Genomic DNA, 15,125 nt, shown 5'->3' with positions numbered 1-15,125 from the left:
ACACGCAATTTCAGCAGGGTACGTGTATTACTGGGCTGCGCGGGAAGTTCCACACGCGATTTCAGCAGGGTACGTGTATTTCTGGGGTGCGGGGAAGTTTAACACGCAATTTCAGCAGGGTACGTGTATTACTGGGGCGCGCGGGAAGTTCCACACGCGATTTCAGCAGGGTACGTGTATTTCTGGGATGCGGGGAAGTTTAACACGTGATTTCAGCAGGGTACGTGTATTTCTGGTGTGCGCGGGAAGTTCCACATGCGATTTCAGCAGGGTACGTGTATTACTGGGGTGCACGTGAAGTTTCACACGCGATAGGCCCTGTGCGAGTGGGATACGTGTATTTTGGGGGTGCAGGGGAGTCCTACACGTGAATTGCCAGTGTGGGTCCTCCCAGGTGTTCCCTCTACACCCTCCACGGCCCCTGCAGGCAGACCATACCACAGGGGACTACCCTGCACCCCTGGTCATGTCCCGCAGGCAGCCCATCCACCATGGGCATGCCCCCCCAGCCAAGCCACATGTCACCTTGCACTAGTGATCACCAAACAGTCAGGGGCACCTGACAGCAGGCCCCCACTCATGTCCCACTCATGTCCCCTTACACCCCCACCCCGCAGCACTGCGGGGCACCTGCCAGCAGGCCCCCACTCATGTCCCCTTGCACCCCCACCCTCCAGCAGTGCAGGGCACCTGCCAGCAGGCCCCCACTCATGTCCCACTCATTTCCCCTTGCACCCCCACCCCCAAGCAGTGCAGGGCATCTGCCAGCAGGCCCCCACTCATGTCCCCTTGCACCCCCAGCCCCCAGCAGTGCAGGGCACCTGCCAGCAGGCCCCCACTCATGTCCCACTCATGTCCCCTTGCACCCCCACCCCCCAGCACTGAGGGGCACCTGCCAGCAGGCCCCCACTCATGTCCCCTTGCACCCCCATCCCCCAGCAGTGCAGGGCACCTGCCAGCAGGCCCCCATTCATGTCCCACTCATGTCCCCTTGCACCCCCACCCCCCAAGCAGTGCAAGGCACCTGCCAGCATGCCCCCACTCATGTCCCCCACCCCCTAGCAGTGCAGGGCACCTGCCAGCAGGCCCCCACTAATGTCCCACTCATGTCCCCTGCACCCCCACCCCCCAGCAGTGCGGTGCACCTGCCGGCAGGCCCCCACTCATGTCCCCTTGCATACCCACCCCCCAGCAGTGCGGGGCACCTGCCGCCAGGCCCCCACTCATGTCCCCTTGCACACCCACCCCCCAGCAGTGCGGGGCACCTGCCAGCAGGCCCCCACTCATGTCCCACTCATGTCCCCTTGCACCCCCACCCCCCAGCAGTGCAGGGCACCTGCCAGCAGGCCCCGACACATGTCCCCCAGCCAACACGTCACCACGTCACCCTTATGGCCAGCCTCCACATGCCAAAGACCCACCCAAGTATTGCATCCACCCACATAGAAATGCCAATTACATGATACAACCCCAATGGCAGGTATGTAAATGAACACATGTCTGTCACACACACACAATGGGTGCAAGTGAATGTCAAACCCATATCATGACATGCATGAAACCAATGAGATAAAAACACAAATGGAAGTATAAAAAAATATATATTAAAGATAACATGAACGTAAATCAAATTAAACACACAACAATGGGAATAACAAAAGAAATGGTCCATGTCCGATAAATAATGAAAATCAAGAAAACATAAGCAAAAGAAATCCAAAAAGAAATGTTGTCCAAAGTCACAGTCCAAAAAATCAAATCCAAGCGAAAATAAAAAGTAAAAACCATTGCTCAATGGTGAACACAAAAATGTTTTTAAAAAAGATGAATCCAATGTAGAACTATGTACAATTGAAGAATCCAGGGTCCATGAGCCCAACTTAAGAAATGAAACCTACCAAAAACTACTACCTAATAAAAAAACTATATACAAAAATGTGGTGCATTGTCCAAGCGGTCCAAAATAAAGACAAAACGAAAGGAAACCTAATACTAACTAACTAACTATTTACAAGGGCAGCGGGCAATTCCAACGGCTCACTTGTTGATGTCCCGGGCCAGGGCATCATCGGACTCCTGCTCTATGTCCCGGAGGCGGTCCTCTTCCATGGCCCCAAGGGTTTGCAGGGACGATGACATCAGGATCTCCAGGTCCCTCTGAATGGCCTTGAGGCACTCGGCCCGCCTCAGGGTCCTACGCATGGAGTTCCCCACCCTGACCATCGTGAGCCGTGCCTCTTCCGCCCGCCTCCGCTCCGCATCTATCGCATGGCCCAACCGCTGCCACACAGAAGACACTTCCCGTCCAGGGTCCTCCTGCCCTATGGCCGATGCCTACCCTTCTGATGATGAAGGCCCCGAGCCATCATGGCTCCCACCTTGTTGCTGCTGCTGCTGTGCCGCTGCCTGTGCCCTGGCTCCTGCTGCCTGCACATCCTCCTCCAGCTGGGGTGCAGTTGTTGAGGTGGCCACCCCTGCTGGACGTCCGACTCCCGACTGTGGCAGGGATGTGTCCTCCATCAGCCTGGCCGCAGGGCCAGGGGCAGCTCCACAGGGCACCGAGGTGACACATGGGTGGGAAGATGGCACGGAGGACGACTGGCGCATAGGGGGTTAAGTTGAGGAGGGGGTCGGAACAAGGTCCAGAAAACGGAGGAATCCGGCCCTGGTGAGCTGTCCCAGTGGGTCAGCACGGTCAACGAACCATGCGAGAAGACGTGCAGTCTCCTCATGAAAAGATTGCAGGTCAGCTCGCATGGCACGTTGACGACACGCCACCCCACCCAGAACAGGCTCAACCCGGTGCCGGATAGCCACATCCGCAGGGAGAGGAAGGCCAGGTGGTGTAAGCCGATCCCCTCCCTGAGAATGGGTCTGGACGTAGGTATCCCTGCTGGTGCAAGATGATGCAGTCACAGGATCAGGGACAGGATTACACACAGGCACCTCCGCGGTGGCCTGTGCTGCCTCCTGTCCCTGCCCCTGCACTGCACCACTAGCACCAGTGGAATCCCCACCTCCAGACGCCGTCTCTGTCCCTTGCACAGCCTCCTCCTCCACCAAACCCCCCACCAACCTGGATGACTCTGTGCCATCTTCCTCCATCGGGCTCTGTGGGGTCTCAGCTGCCCCTTCGGCTGCCGAGGAGTCCAACTCCAACCTCCGCCTCTTGGACCTCCCCTCGGCAGCTGCAACCTGGGACGCGGCACCAGACTCCTCACTCCCCGACGAGATGACAACCTGGGAGGGGATCCGGGCCTTGTGTCTCCGGCTGGCGGTGCGATCCCTGCCTCTGTGCTCCACAGCACCCTCTCCGCCCTCTTCATCAGTCGACGCTGCAGACAGGGAGAAATAGGACACAGGCATCAGGGCACTGTACAATGGGCTCATACACACATGACAGTTGCACACGAGTGTCATTGTCAAACTTCAGACATGGCATCACAATCCCCAACACACATGTCATTTTAAATCACACACATGAGCTATTCCACAGCCATATCGCAACAGCCAGCACCATCCATACACATACAACAGCATGAGCAGGCAAAGGTGAGCCAGACATCACATGAGACACAGGGAGTGCACTAGACATGCACACACTCCACCACACTTACATGCATGTGTACACCTCCACCAAGTGTCGCAGTGATGAGATCGGCATCCATGTCACATCTGGCACTCAGTCTTCTACATATCAGTCTCACATGCATCCATGTTGCATGACAGTTGCACACTTGTCAGATACACATACATGCACATGTACACAGTGGAGATACATGCAGCTGAAACCAACATCCATGCGTGACACCACAACCTTGACACAAATACACCATCCATGTGTCTCACACATGAAAGGACTCGCATGTGTCAGCCTCACGGCCCTGTACATACACATCCATACATGGCCCTATAAAACCACATGTGCAACCTGCACACTACTGGCACACCACCACACGCACAGCTTCCAATCAGTATGCATGTACACTTACTTCTCGACTCCAGACGGGTCTGCCTCTCAAGGACCTGGAGCGCTGGGCATACGACCCTCATTTGGTCTTCTGACAGGTGGCCCGGGCGCCCCTTAGCATCCGGTGCCTTCAAGAGGGGCTGGGCCTTGTTGAGGGTCCTGGACCTGAAGTCCTCCCAGCGCTTCTTGACATGATGGAATTCGCGGACTACCACCCCCTCCGCGTTGATGGCAGTCACGATGTCCGTCCAGATCCTGGTCCGTCCTTCCTTGTCGGCGCGCGACCTTCCGAAGAGGGCATCATACTGCCCCAGGACTTAGTCCACCAGGACACCAACTTCGGTGGCAGTGAAGCTGGTGGCCCTCTGCCTCTCTGGCTGGGGGTTGCCAGTGGTCTCAGATGGTGGTGTGCCCGACATGGCAACCCCAGAGGCAGGAGTGGGTGGGCAACTGGGTCCTGGGGCTGGGCTGGGCTGTGGAGCGATGGAATCCCTGTCGGGAGTCTTCGGTTCCAGCAGGGGTGGTCACAGCAACAGCACCCCTGGCTGACGTGCAGGCAGCAAATGGCAGGGCACGTGGGCAGCAGGCAATCAGGCAGCAGCAGATGGCAGGTGGGAGCGTGCTCGGGCTCTGGGGGGCAGTAATTCGGCCTTCTGGGCAGGAGCGTGGTCTTCCGTGTGTGAACGCGTGGCCAGCTTGATACAGAGTGATTTGGCACGTGAAAATCTTGCACGTCAGCGTGTAATTCGAGGAAAGGCCCTTAGTGCGTAAGCGCGTCAGTGCACGTACGCAATTTCATTGGACCAAAGGCCCTTAGCGTGTAAGCACGCCTGTGACGTGACGCACGCGGGTGTTTCCCTCATAGCACTTGATGACAGAGCACACGTGGAAAAGCTGCACGTCTGAGTGTCAGCGTGTGTAATTGGAGGAAAGGGCACGTACACACGTAAGTGACGTGTACGTGTGGGCCGGTTTAAAAGGTACGTGTAGGACGCCATTTCCTTGTACGTTCTTTTTGTGGAGAGCGAGTGAGTGGATTCTGTACTTCTTTTCGGTTCGCACGCGATTACTTCACAGCGTTTCAAGTTCGTACTCCCTGTTACCTCTGACAGCTTTCATTTTTCTACTTTTTTTGGGCCTGTTTCCTCAAAAAGTGTTCACTTCTCCTTTTGTCCTGTCTCCTCAGACAGCGTACAATTCTTCTTTTGGCGGGGGTATTTTTCACGTTCTTTTTCCAGGCAGACGGTGAGTTCCGCACGTACTTAGCAACTGTGCTTGCCCCGTGTGTCGCGTACCCCTTCAGAGGTCATTGTAGGCCGCGTGTATTACTCGTACGCTTATTTGTGTGTTTCTGGGTGCCACAGCCTAGTGCGGGTTCATTTTTCCATGCGCGTGGTCTACGACGGGTTGCGTGCACGTTTATTTTTGTTTTTGGGATGCATGTGCGTTGTGTGACCCGTCATCTTCCCCCAGGGGTCACAGACAGCCCTGTTAGAGCACTAGGGTACGAATTCCATCTAGTACCCTACCCCTTTGACCCCCAATTGCCCAGGACAATAGTTTACTACTCCTCCCATACGCACAACAACATCAGTGCCATGGTTGGGAGGCGACCAAGCGGTAAGGGAGGCAAAGGTGGCTGACCTTCAAAAGGTGGACGTGGTGGGCGCGGTAGGGGACGTGGCCAGGATTTGCAGGGTGCCTGTAGACCCCCATGTGTGGAGGACCAATCAGGGACACCTATGCCCCCCCCATGGTTGAGGGAAACGTGGCTGAGACCATCACAGCTCAGCCCCTGTTGGACTAGCCTATTGTGGCACCTGACCTGGCACAGGATGACTCCCTGGCTGACTTCCAGGTCAGCAAGTCTAGGCCACGTGTGGCGGTGCAAGTTGTCACCAAGGCACGTGGATCTGGGGCAGCTATGTCATCTGCTGCCCCAAGTATGCAGGGTGGTGAGGCTGCAGGGGCAGTGCAGCTCCATCCGCCCCAGCTCTGACTCTCCCAGCCAGGACAGTGTCAGTCCTGGTCCATCATACTGATGTTCCCCCTGCCAACATCACACTTCAGACAATACCTGCACCAAGTCCTATGGTCAATGTGCATTTGCACACTCCAACAAGCCAGTCCATTGGTGATTCTGCCCCTACTGACCAGAGCGGCGTTAGCCACTCTGGCTCCGCTCCACCTTCTAAAAAGAGGAAGAAGAGTGCTCTGGCATGGCAGGCTGAGACCCCAGGCACGGCTACACACTCTGGCACGTCAAGGAAGCCTTGATTTAATGACGCGGAGCTTAATGCACTTGTGAGCTATGTGTTGCATCATAGCCATGAAATGGTGGTGACTGCAGGGTCCAAGACCACACCTGGTCAACGTAAGGCACACTGGCAGACCATTGCCAATGACATAAGTGCCCTTGGATTTGTGAGGCGCTCAGCTGATGATTGCTACAAGCGGTGGAACGACCTGAAACGCAGAGCAAAGGACAAGCTGGCCTCAAGTCATGCCGCTACTCTGGTGACTGGCGGTGGGTCTCCAAAAGAGGACAACAAACTCACTGAACATGAGTCTGTTGCTGGGACCTTCGTCACAGAGGAACAGATCCGAGGTGTGGGAGAACTACCCGATTATGAAACATTGTCCGGTGAGTGCCCATGCGTGTGTGTGTAATGCATGTGTATGTTGTTTGGGTGACGGGTTCTGATTGAGTAGCAGGTGAGGGTGTGTGTGACTGAGTAGTATGGGTCACCCATGTGCTTCATCCAAAACATTCTGCGGCCTTAAATTTGGGTGTGACACTATCCCTTCTGCCCACAGTAGTAATTTAGCGCAACATTACGGCAGTTGCCCTTGAGGTGGCATCATGCAACAACATTGTTTGTATTGTTCATTGTTCTTTCAGGCTGATTGTTTCAATTCTCCCACTTTTGCAACACATTCCTCAGCCCTACTGTGACATATGTGACATGCTTCTGTCAGTGAAGAACCCCACATAGGCCCACATGTGACACCTTGGTAGTTGAAAGATTTGACCATTCAGGCTGAATGAGTATTGTCCTGATCACATGATGTTTTTGGGCCTGTTTGAATGTGGAACATGCTAGTTGTTTCCTGTCATGTTGAAGTACACAACCATTGATGTGTACATGGCCCTGCAGTCACTGTATTTTTGTACACTGGATGTGTTGCAGTGTATGGCACATTGCATATATTTTCACACTATGTGGCATTTTTCATCTCTTCATGTCCATCTCACATGGATGGGTGACAGTACTTATTCACTGACATATGGATGTACTTGTGGAATGTACCATGGCTATGGTACATGCCATCTGTCTGATGGCATGTGTCATTTATGTGTATAGGACATGCCACTCACAGGCCAATGTATGATGGCAGTGCTACCCAGCATTCAGCAAATGTGTTGCTCTTCCATCTTGGTGTCATCAGTGTCTGCCATTTGCCTCCCCTTCCAACTCTGTGACAGTGCATGCATGGGAGGGTTATAGTCATGTGGGGCATGTGTAAATCATGCACTGGTTCTGTAGCTTGTCAGGCCTATTTGTGTGCTATGGTGCTAATGCCTGTTTCCATTTTTTGTCTTTCATGTTTTTGCAGGGGATGACGCACTTGATGCTGGTGAGGTTGAGGAGATGGTGCAGACCTAGGAGGAACCTGAGGTACAACCGGCCACCAGTGGGGGACGTGGTGTGGTGGTGGGTGAGAACCCACTCTTGCTGCAGATGATACTGTCAAGGGGTGTCTCTGGGTGCACCTCCCCAGACCTCTATTCAGGTGTTGATTCTGATGATGAGACCTATGTGGCGTCGCAGGTAAGTGTTTCTGGAAGGGGTTCTGTTCTGTCCAACCCACCTGCACCAAGGGTAGAACCCTCTATGGGGATGTCAGTGTTGGTTAGTCAGCCTTTGGCGGTTACGGGTGCAGGGTCACACTCCACAACCTCTGATCCTGTTCCTGGGCCAGCAGATCAGAGGGGGAATGCAGTCATGCAACCTAAGGCAGTGCCGGCACAGCAAGGCGCAGATCACCTTGCCCCAAACAGGTGTGGTGCCCACCGATGCGGTGGCCGTACGCCACCAGGAAATACCGCATGGGAACAATCCATTTGCGGTATGGCAACCCAACAGGCAGCATGAGTTGAGATGATGGCTCAAGCAATGGAGAGGATGGCCACTTCCATTGTCCCCCCTGAAAGGCAGATGGAGCTACTACAGCAGGCAACAGACTCCATTTGCCAATCACACAGGGAGGACATGTTGGCGTCCAACAGGGACAGATGGGCGGCATTGGAGACTCTATGCCAATCGATTTCAATAGAGTCCCAGGGCCACAGGGAAGCCCTGAGGGTAGAACTCCATCACCTCAGGGAGACTCTTGTTGACCTTGAGACTTCCACTAACTTAAGGACAGAACAGCAGCTGGAGCGGCTCACACGTTCGCTCTCAGCTGAGATGCAGGCAACTCGGGAGGACATCCGGGCATCACGTCAGGTGCTGCCTGGGAATCTCCGCACTATAATCCTCCAGAACGAGACCTTCCACACCCACATGTTTGCTGCCATGGAGGACCATACCAGGGCTTTGCGTGGGCTGCCTCCCATAGCACCACCACCTCCTGTGGCAGCAGCAGAGGGTGTTCAGAGCGACAGCAGCAGTTCTCCCACATTGGCATAGCCGTGCAGGCCATGAGCCCATGGAGGTGTTTTTTTTCCCAACATCCACACAGGCGGCTGTTGGTGCGTACCCTGTCCTCGGACCTCCTGGGTGGCCTCCCCCCACCCCCTGGCTCCCACATGGCCATTTTTGATTTTTGCTTTTTTGATTTTTGATTATTTTTTGACGGTGTGTTGCCTTGTGTGGCTCCCGTGGGCATCCACTGTATTCCGGCTGGGCACATGCAGGCTTGTCCTGAGTTTGGGTTCGATGCTTGGGTTCATGAGACACACACCACTCCTGCTTCCCGTTTCCATGGGCTTGCAAAGGGTGTGACCAAGTGACAGTGATGTACACAGTGATGTTGGGCTCCCATGAGCTGTGTGGGCAGTCTGTAGTCAATACTGTGTAGACATTCCTTGTGTATATTGTAGTTGTATTGTACACTGCATGTTGGAATTATGTATGCTTCTGCTTCCATGTCTCCCTCTGAATTTGCAGGTACATTCCTCATGTCTTCACAAGGCCGTCTACTTTGGAGATGGAGTTCATGTTGTATGCAGTACACAGACAAGTTTTGAAGCCTGCAAGACTACAGTTGGAAGGGGGCGATGTGGTGGCAGATTCAGGTTGTAAGACTATGACTACTTTAACTTAGTACTGTCATGTTTTAGTTATGTTTGAGCTTGTGTACCTGCATTGTATTGTTGGTAAGTATTTGGTCATGTGTGTTGTTAGTTCAACATTACTGGGAGCATATTGTTTGTGGCCAGTTTCCATTAGGGACACTGTACTTTATGACACTTGTGTCAGGTTTTCGGGATTGCTTTGCTTGCTCTCACATAGCATGACATGCCATGGTGTGTTGGGTGGTGGTGGTGGGGAGGGGTTGGGTGACATGGCACTGTTCTCATGTTGTATTTTGCAAGGGGGTAATGCATTTAGCAGCATATGTGTCTTTTGATGACACAGCATTGGTGGTGTTTCTGTAGGTAGGTATGCACACATTGTGACACTTCCAGGTGACCAATCTCAGGCTGGTATGGTAGTGACAGTTGACTGTCCCTTGAGTCATCATCATTGATTGTCAGAAGGTATGAGCCAGTGCTGTGTGCACTCCACAGAGGTGTGATTCTAAGTGAAGTAATTAGCCACCAGCTGCGTTCGGGCTGCCTCACCCCGTGCCCTTTCCCCTCCCATGTGCAGTGGGCGTGCATGTGGTTGGGGATGTAGGGGCACCACCATGTCCACCGGCAGCACCCGGCATGTTGCAACGTGCAGGACACATGCTGACACTATGATCATGCACACTACTGGGGGAGCATATAACAGCTGCCCGCCAGAACGGTCAAGGGAGCGAAAGCGTGACTTGAGCACTCCGAATGTGAGCTCCACTATGTCCCGGGTTGCAATATGGGCTGTGTTGTATCTTACCTTGGGTGGCGTGGTAGGGTTCCGAATTGGCGTCATCATGTGGGTGCTCAGAGGGTATGCACTGTCCCCTAGGGAGGTGGTGATGGGTATCATTAGTAGGGTTGTGATATTACTCAGTATCTGGCATGCATGCATGTGCTGTGGCATTTATATTCACCGAGCAGCCATGCATCGCCATGCCGCCCAGCTTCTATGTCCCGGTTTAGGTTGACATTCTGTAAATGAAACTGTCGTGGGTGGACCCTGGATATTTGGCATATACTGAGGTGATGATTCCCTTGGCATCACATACTACCTGGACGTTGATGGAATGCCAGTGCTTGTGGTTTCTATAGATGTGCTCTGATGCCCTGGGGGGATGTAGAGCCACATGGGTGCAATCAATGGCAGCTAAGACTTTGGGGAATTGTGCCACCCTGTAGAAATCCTGGACGGTGCCTGCGGACTGATGGGCGTGCAGTCATGATGGCCAAGACGTGGTGTAGGCAGCGTGACTGCGTGGCCTGTGACACCCCCCCCCACTATGGCACTTGTCCGCTGAAATTATCTGGTGGCCAAAAAGTGCAGTACATTGAGGACCTTCTCCAGGGGGCTGAGTGCTTGGGAGCAGAGGGTGGGTGATGTGAGGTCATCCTCCCACTCACTGACCAGGTCGAGTATTAGGTGAGGTGGAAACCTGTACCTCCCATACACCTGGTCATCAGGCATGCCAAAAAGGCTGGTTCTGGGTGTGAAAATTCTGGGCCTGACTATCCTCTTCCTCCTCCTGCAGTATCCCAAGACCACTGCTGCTAGGAATGGTATGTTCATCCTGACGTCTGCGCTTGCTTGTTGTTTGCGCACACTTTTATGCTGCGCGGGTCCACATACGCCTGCTTCCTGCTGGCGTACGTGTTTCTGGATTAGCGCGTCTTTTTTGGCGCGTGCATGTGGCAGTTCCGCGCATTTGCCTCCTGTACTTCCCCGCCCACCCCAGTAATACATGTACCCTGCTCGCCCAGGCCCAATCGCGTGTAAAACTTCCTGCGAGCCCCTGAAGGTCACATATCACACTCACCCAGGCCCAATCGCGTGTAAAACTTCCCGTGAGCCCCTGAAGTACATGTACCCCACTCACCCAGGCACAATCGTGTGTAAAACTTCCCGCGAGCCCCTGAAGTACATGTACCCCGCTCGCCCAGGCACAATCGCGTGTGAAACTTCCCGCGCACCCCCGCAATACACACTATTTTTTACACAGCGGGTGTCTGTGTTTGTCCCGTACCCCTTTGCACGTTATTTGTCCTAGAGGGCCACAGTATGGGACATTCATCAGAGCTGTATATACGGGCTTTTTGTTAGTGCAGGGACGCTACCGCCTGCCTTCGTGTGGTGGACATGTGTTGATGTACATAGTTGACTTTTGGTTTGTGTCATGAGATCACCATTTCACTGCTGGGGGGTGGGGGTGCAAGGGGACATGAGTGGGGGCCTTCTGGCAGGTGCCCCTCAGTGCTGGGGGTGCAAGGGGACATGAGTGGGGGCCTGCTGGCAGGTGCCCTGCACTACTGGGGGGTGGGGGTGCTGGGGGACATGAGTGGGGATCTGCCGGCAGGTGCCCATCAGAGCTGGGGGGTGGGGGCGCAAGGGGACATGAGTGGGGGCCTGCTGGCTGGTGCCTTGCACTGCTGGGGGGTAGGGGTGCAAGGGGACATGAGTGGGACATGAGTGGGGGCCTGCTGGCAGGTGTCTCTCAGTGCTGGGGGGTGGGGGTGCAATGGGACATGAGTGGGGGCCTGCTGGCAGGTGCCCTGCACTGCTGGGGGGTGGGGTTGCAAGGGGACATGAGTGGGGGCCTGTTGGCAGGTGCCCTGCACTGCTGGGGGGTGGGGGTGAAAGGGGACATGAGTGGGGGCCTGTTGGCAGGTGCCCTGCACTGCTGGGGCATGGGGGTGCAAGGGGACATGAGTGGGGGCCTGCTGACAGGTGTCCCTCAGTGCTGGGTGGTGGGCGTGCAAGGGGACATGAGTGGGGGCCTGCTGGCAGGTGCCTCTAAGTGCTGGGGGGTGGGGGTGCAAGGGGACATGAGTGGGGGCCTGCTGGCAGGTGCCCTGCACTGCTGGGGGGTGGGGGTCCAAGGGGACATGAGTGGGGGCCTGTTGGCAGGTGCCCTGCACTGCTGGGGGGTGGGGGTGCAAGGGGACATGAGTGGAGGCCTGCTGGCAGGTGCACTGCACTGCTGGGAGATGGGGGTGGAGGGGGTCATGCGTTGGTGATCAGTAGTACAAGTTGACATGTGGCTTGGCTGGGGGGCATGCCCATGGTGGATGGGCTGCCTGCGGGACATGACCAGGGGTGCAGGGTAGTCCCCTGTGGTGTGGGCTGCCTGCAGGGGCCGTGGAGGGTGTAGAGGGAACACCTGGGAGGACCCACACTGCCAATTCACGTGTAGGACTCCCCTGCACCCCAGATATACATGTACCCTACTCGCACAGGGCCTGTCGCGTGTGCAACTACCCGCGCACCCCCGAAATACATGTACCCCGCTCGTCCAAGGCCAATCGCGTGTGAAACTTCCCGCGCACCCCAGATTTACAAGTAGCCAGGCCAATCGTGTGTGAAACTTCACACGAACCCCAGGAATACACGCACCCCACTCGCACAGGGCCTATCGCGTGTGAAACTTCCCGCAACCCCAGATTTACACGCACCCCGCTCGCCCAAGGCCAATCGCATGTGAAACTTCCTGCACACCCCTGAAATACACGCACACGCTATTTTTGACACAGCGGGTGTTCGTGTTTGTCACGTACCCCTTTGCACGTCATTTGTCCTAGAGGGCCACAGTATGGGACAATCATCAGAGCTGTATATACGTGCTTTTTGTTAGCGTACATTTTGGTGCACATTTTTTTCATGCGCAGGGACGCTACCACCTGCCTTTGTGTGGCGTACATGTTTCGGCCTGTGCGCGTCTTCGCCGGTGCGCTGGTTTGCCCTATTCGATTCCATGAATACGTGTTGTAGGCGAGCGTGTGGGCGTTCCTCGCACTTGCCTCCTGTACTTGCCCTGTGACGCCCACATTTTCACGCGCTGTTCCCCATCCCGCGTGTCACGCCCCGTGTTACGCCTACTTTTGTTATGTGCGCCGCGCTATGTGAGCTTTCGCTGTGGCCGTAGCGCACGCCGTTAGATGACCTGTGTGCCGGTGTGCGCCACGCAGATTTTCAGCACACATCCCACATTTTACTCACGCACGGACTTCCATGAATCGATGTGCGCGGGTTTTGCTGCGATTTTCACATTTGCACGGTTTTGCACGCTTGCGCGGGAATTTTCAGCGCACATTAATTCCATGAATCGGGCTGATAGTGTGTTCAACACCAATCATGCATTATTTAAATGTGGGTGAATTCATTATGGCATTTTCAGGGCAAGTGACCATACGAGGAGTAACGTTAAAACCAGAAGTGTTTCACTATGGTATACACATTTTGTTAACATGGTTGCCAGGGTTAGTGGGCAGAACTATGAGAATACCTGATGAGTTCTTATTCAGGCCAACGATATTTATGGATGAGAGGAAGGGTGAATCTTGATGGGAATGATTATGATGGCAGACGATGGTGCACAGTGATTGCCATTGGGGAAAGTTACAGATGGACTGACGTCACTGACGAGGATATGTTTGGAGATCATCCATCAGATGACGAAGTGATATTTGAGATGAGTATTACTTATTGGGTAAGAGCAATTAAACGTGAGGTTCCCCAGAAAATGATGCTAGCACAAAAACCTCCTGAGTATTTTGAGGAGGATATGGTGAAAATCTGCCAGCCTCATTATGGACAAAAGGCCCGTATGACGTAGCATTACTAAAAGGGGTTGGAGAATTGAAGAGTAAACTGAAACCAGGAGCAATTTTACCTCGAGCAAGGCAGTATCCCATGTCTCAAGAGGCAGATGAAGGAATTTTTAAGACGATATCAGCTATGATGTAATAAGGCATCTTAGTAACGTCAGAGTCCCTGTGTAATACTGCAATTTATCCTGTCAAAAAGGAGAAAGGGGGGTCGTGGAGGTTAATTCATGATATGAGGCCAATTAACCAAATTGTAGAGGCCGAGTTCCCTCTAGTTCCTAACCCGGCGACAATTTTGTGTAATATAACTATTGAGGCACAATATTTCACTGTGATTGATTTGCAAAATGCATTTTTATCAATCCCATTGCATAAGGAATCGCAAGATCTGATGTGATTCACGTTCAGACGAGCTTGAAAACCACTAGTCTACCCCAAGGGTATGGTGAGTCTCCATTAATTTTCAATAGGGTCATGCAGATGGACTTAAGTAATATTGATTTAGAAAGTGTTGTGTTGCAATATGTAGACAACATATGGGTCTGTAGCACCACAGAGGAAAAGGACAGACACGATTCTGTTCAGCTAATGATTATTCTCGCCGACAAAGGATATAAGGTTGACAGAGAAAAGTTACAGTACTGTCAACAAGAAGTGTTGTACATTGGCCAGTTAATTTCTCATGAAGGAGAGAAGGTTACTCTTGGAAGAGCTGAGGCTATTTTGAAAACAGTAAAACCACAGACGATAAAGCACATGCAGAGATTTTTGGGACTTTGCAACTATGTGAGAGCATAGGTCTTTGATTATAGCACATACATAAGGCCCTTATTGCAAGCTCTGAAGAAAGCACAGGCAACTCAGGAAATAATTGTTTGGACTGAGGAGATGGAAGGCAGATTTGATGAACTGAAAAAGGCAATTTGTACTGCTCCGGTTCTAGGGATTCCTAATAATGCTGAGGAATTCTTTTTGTTTTTGCACATGGATAGTACTGTTATGACAGCAGTCCTCACACAGAGAACCTAGTTGAGGTTCAAGCCCCTTGCATATTATAGTGGAATTCTGGACCCAGTAATGAAGGGTAATTTTCCTTGTGAACAATCTTTGTCTGCCGCCCCGTTCACCATTGAAAAAGCTTCTAGAATAGTAATGGGGTGCTCCGTGATGATATTTGTTGAACATGCATTATTTGCCATTTTAGAG

The sequence above is a fragment of the Ambystoma mexicanum genome, chromosome 5q (assembly GCF_040938575.1).
Source record: "Ambystoma mexicanum isolate Mex_15411 chromosome 5q, UKY_AmexF1_1, whole genome shotgun sequence".
Classification (NCBI taxonomy): Eukaryota; Metazoa; Chordata; class Amphibia; order Caudata; family Ambystomatidae; genus Ambystoma; species Ambystoma mexicanum.
The sequence above is the reverse complement of the archived record's forward strand: the minus strand, read 5'-3'. Positions refer to the sequence as shown.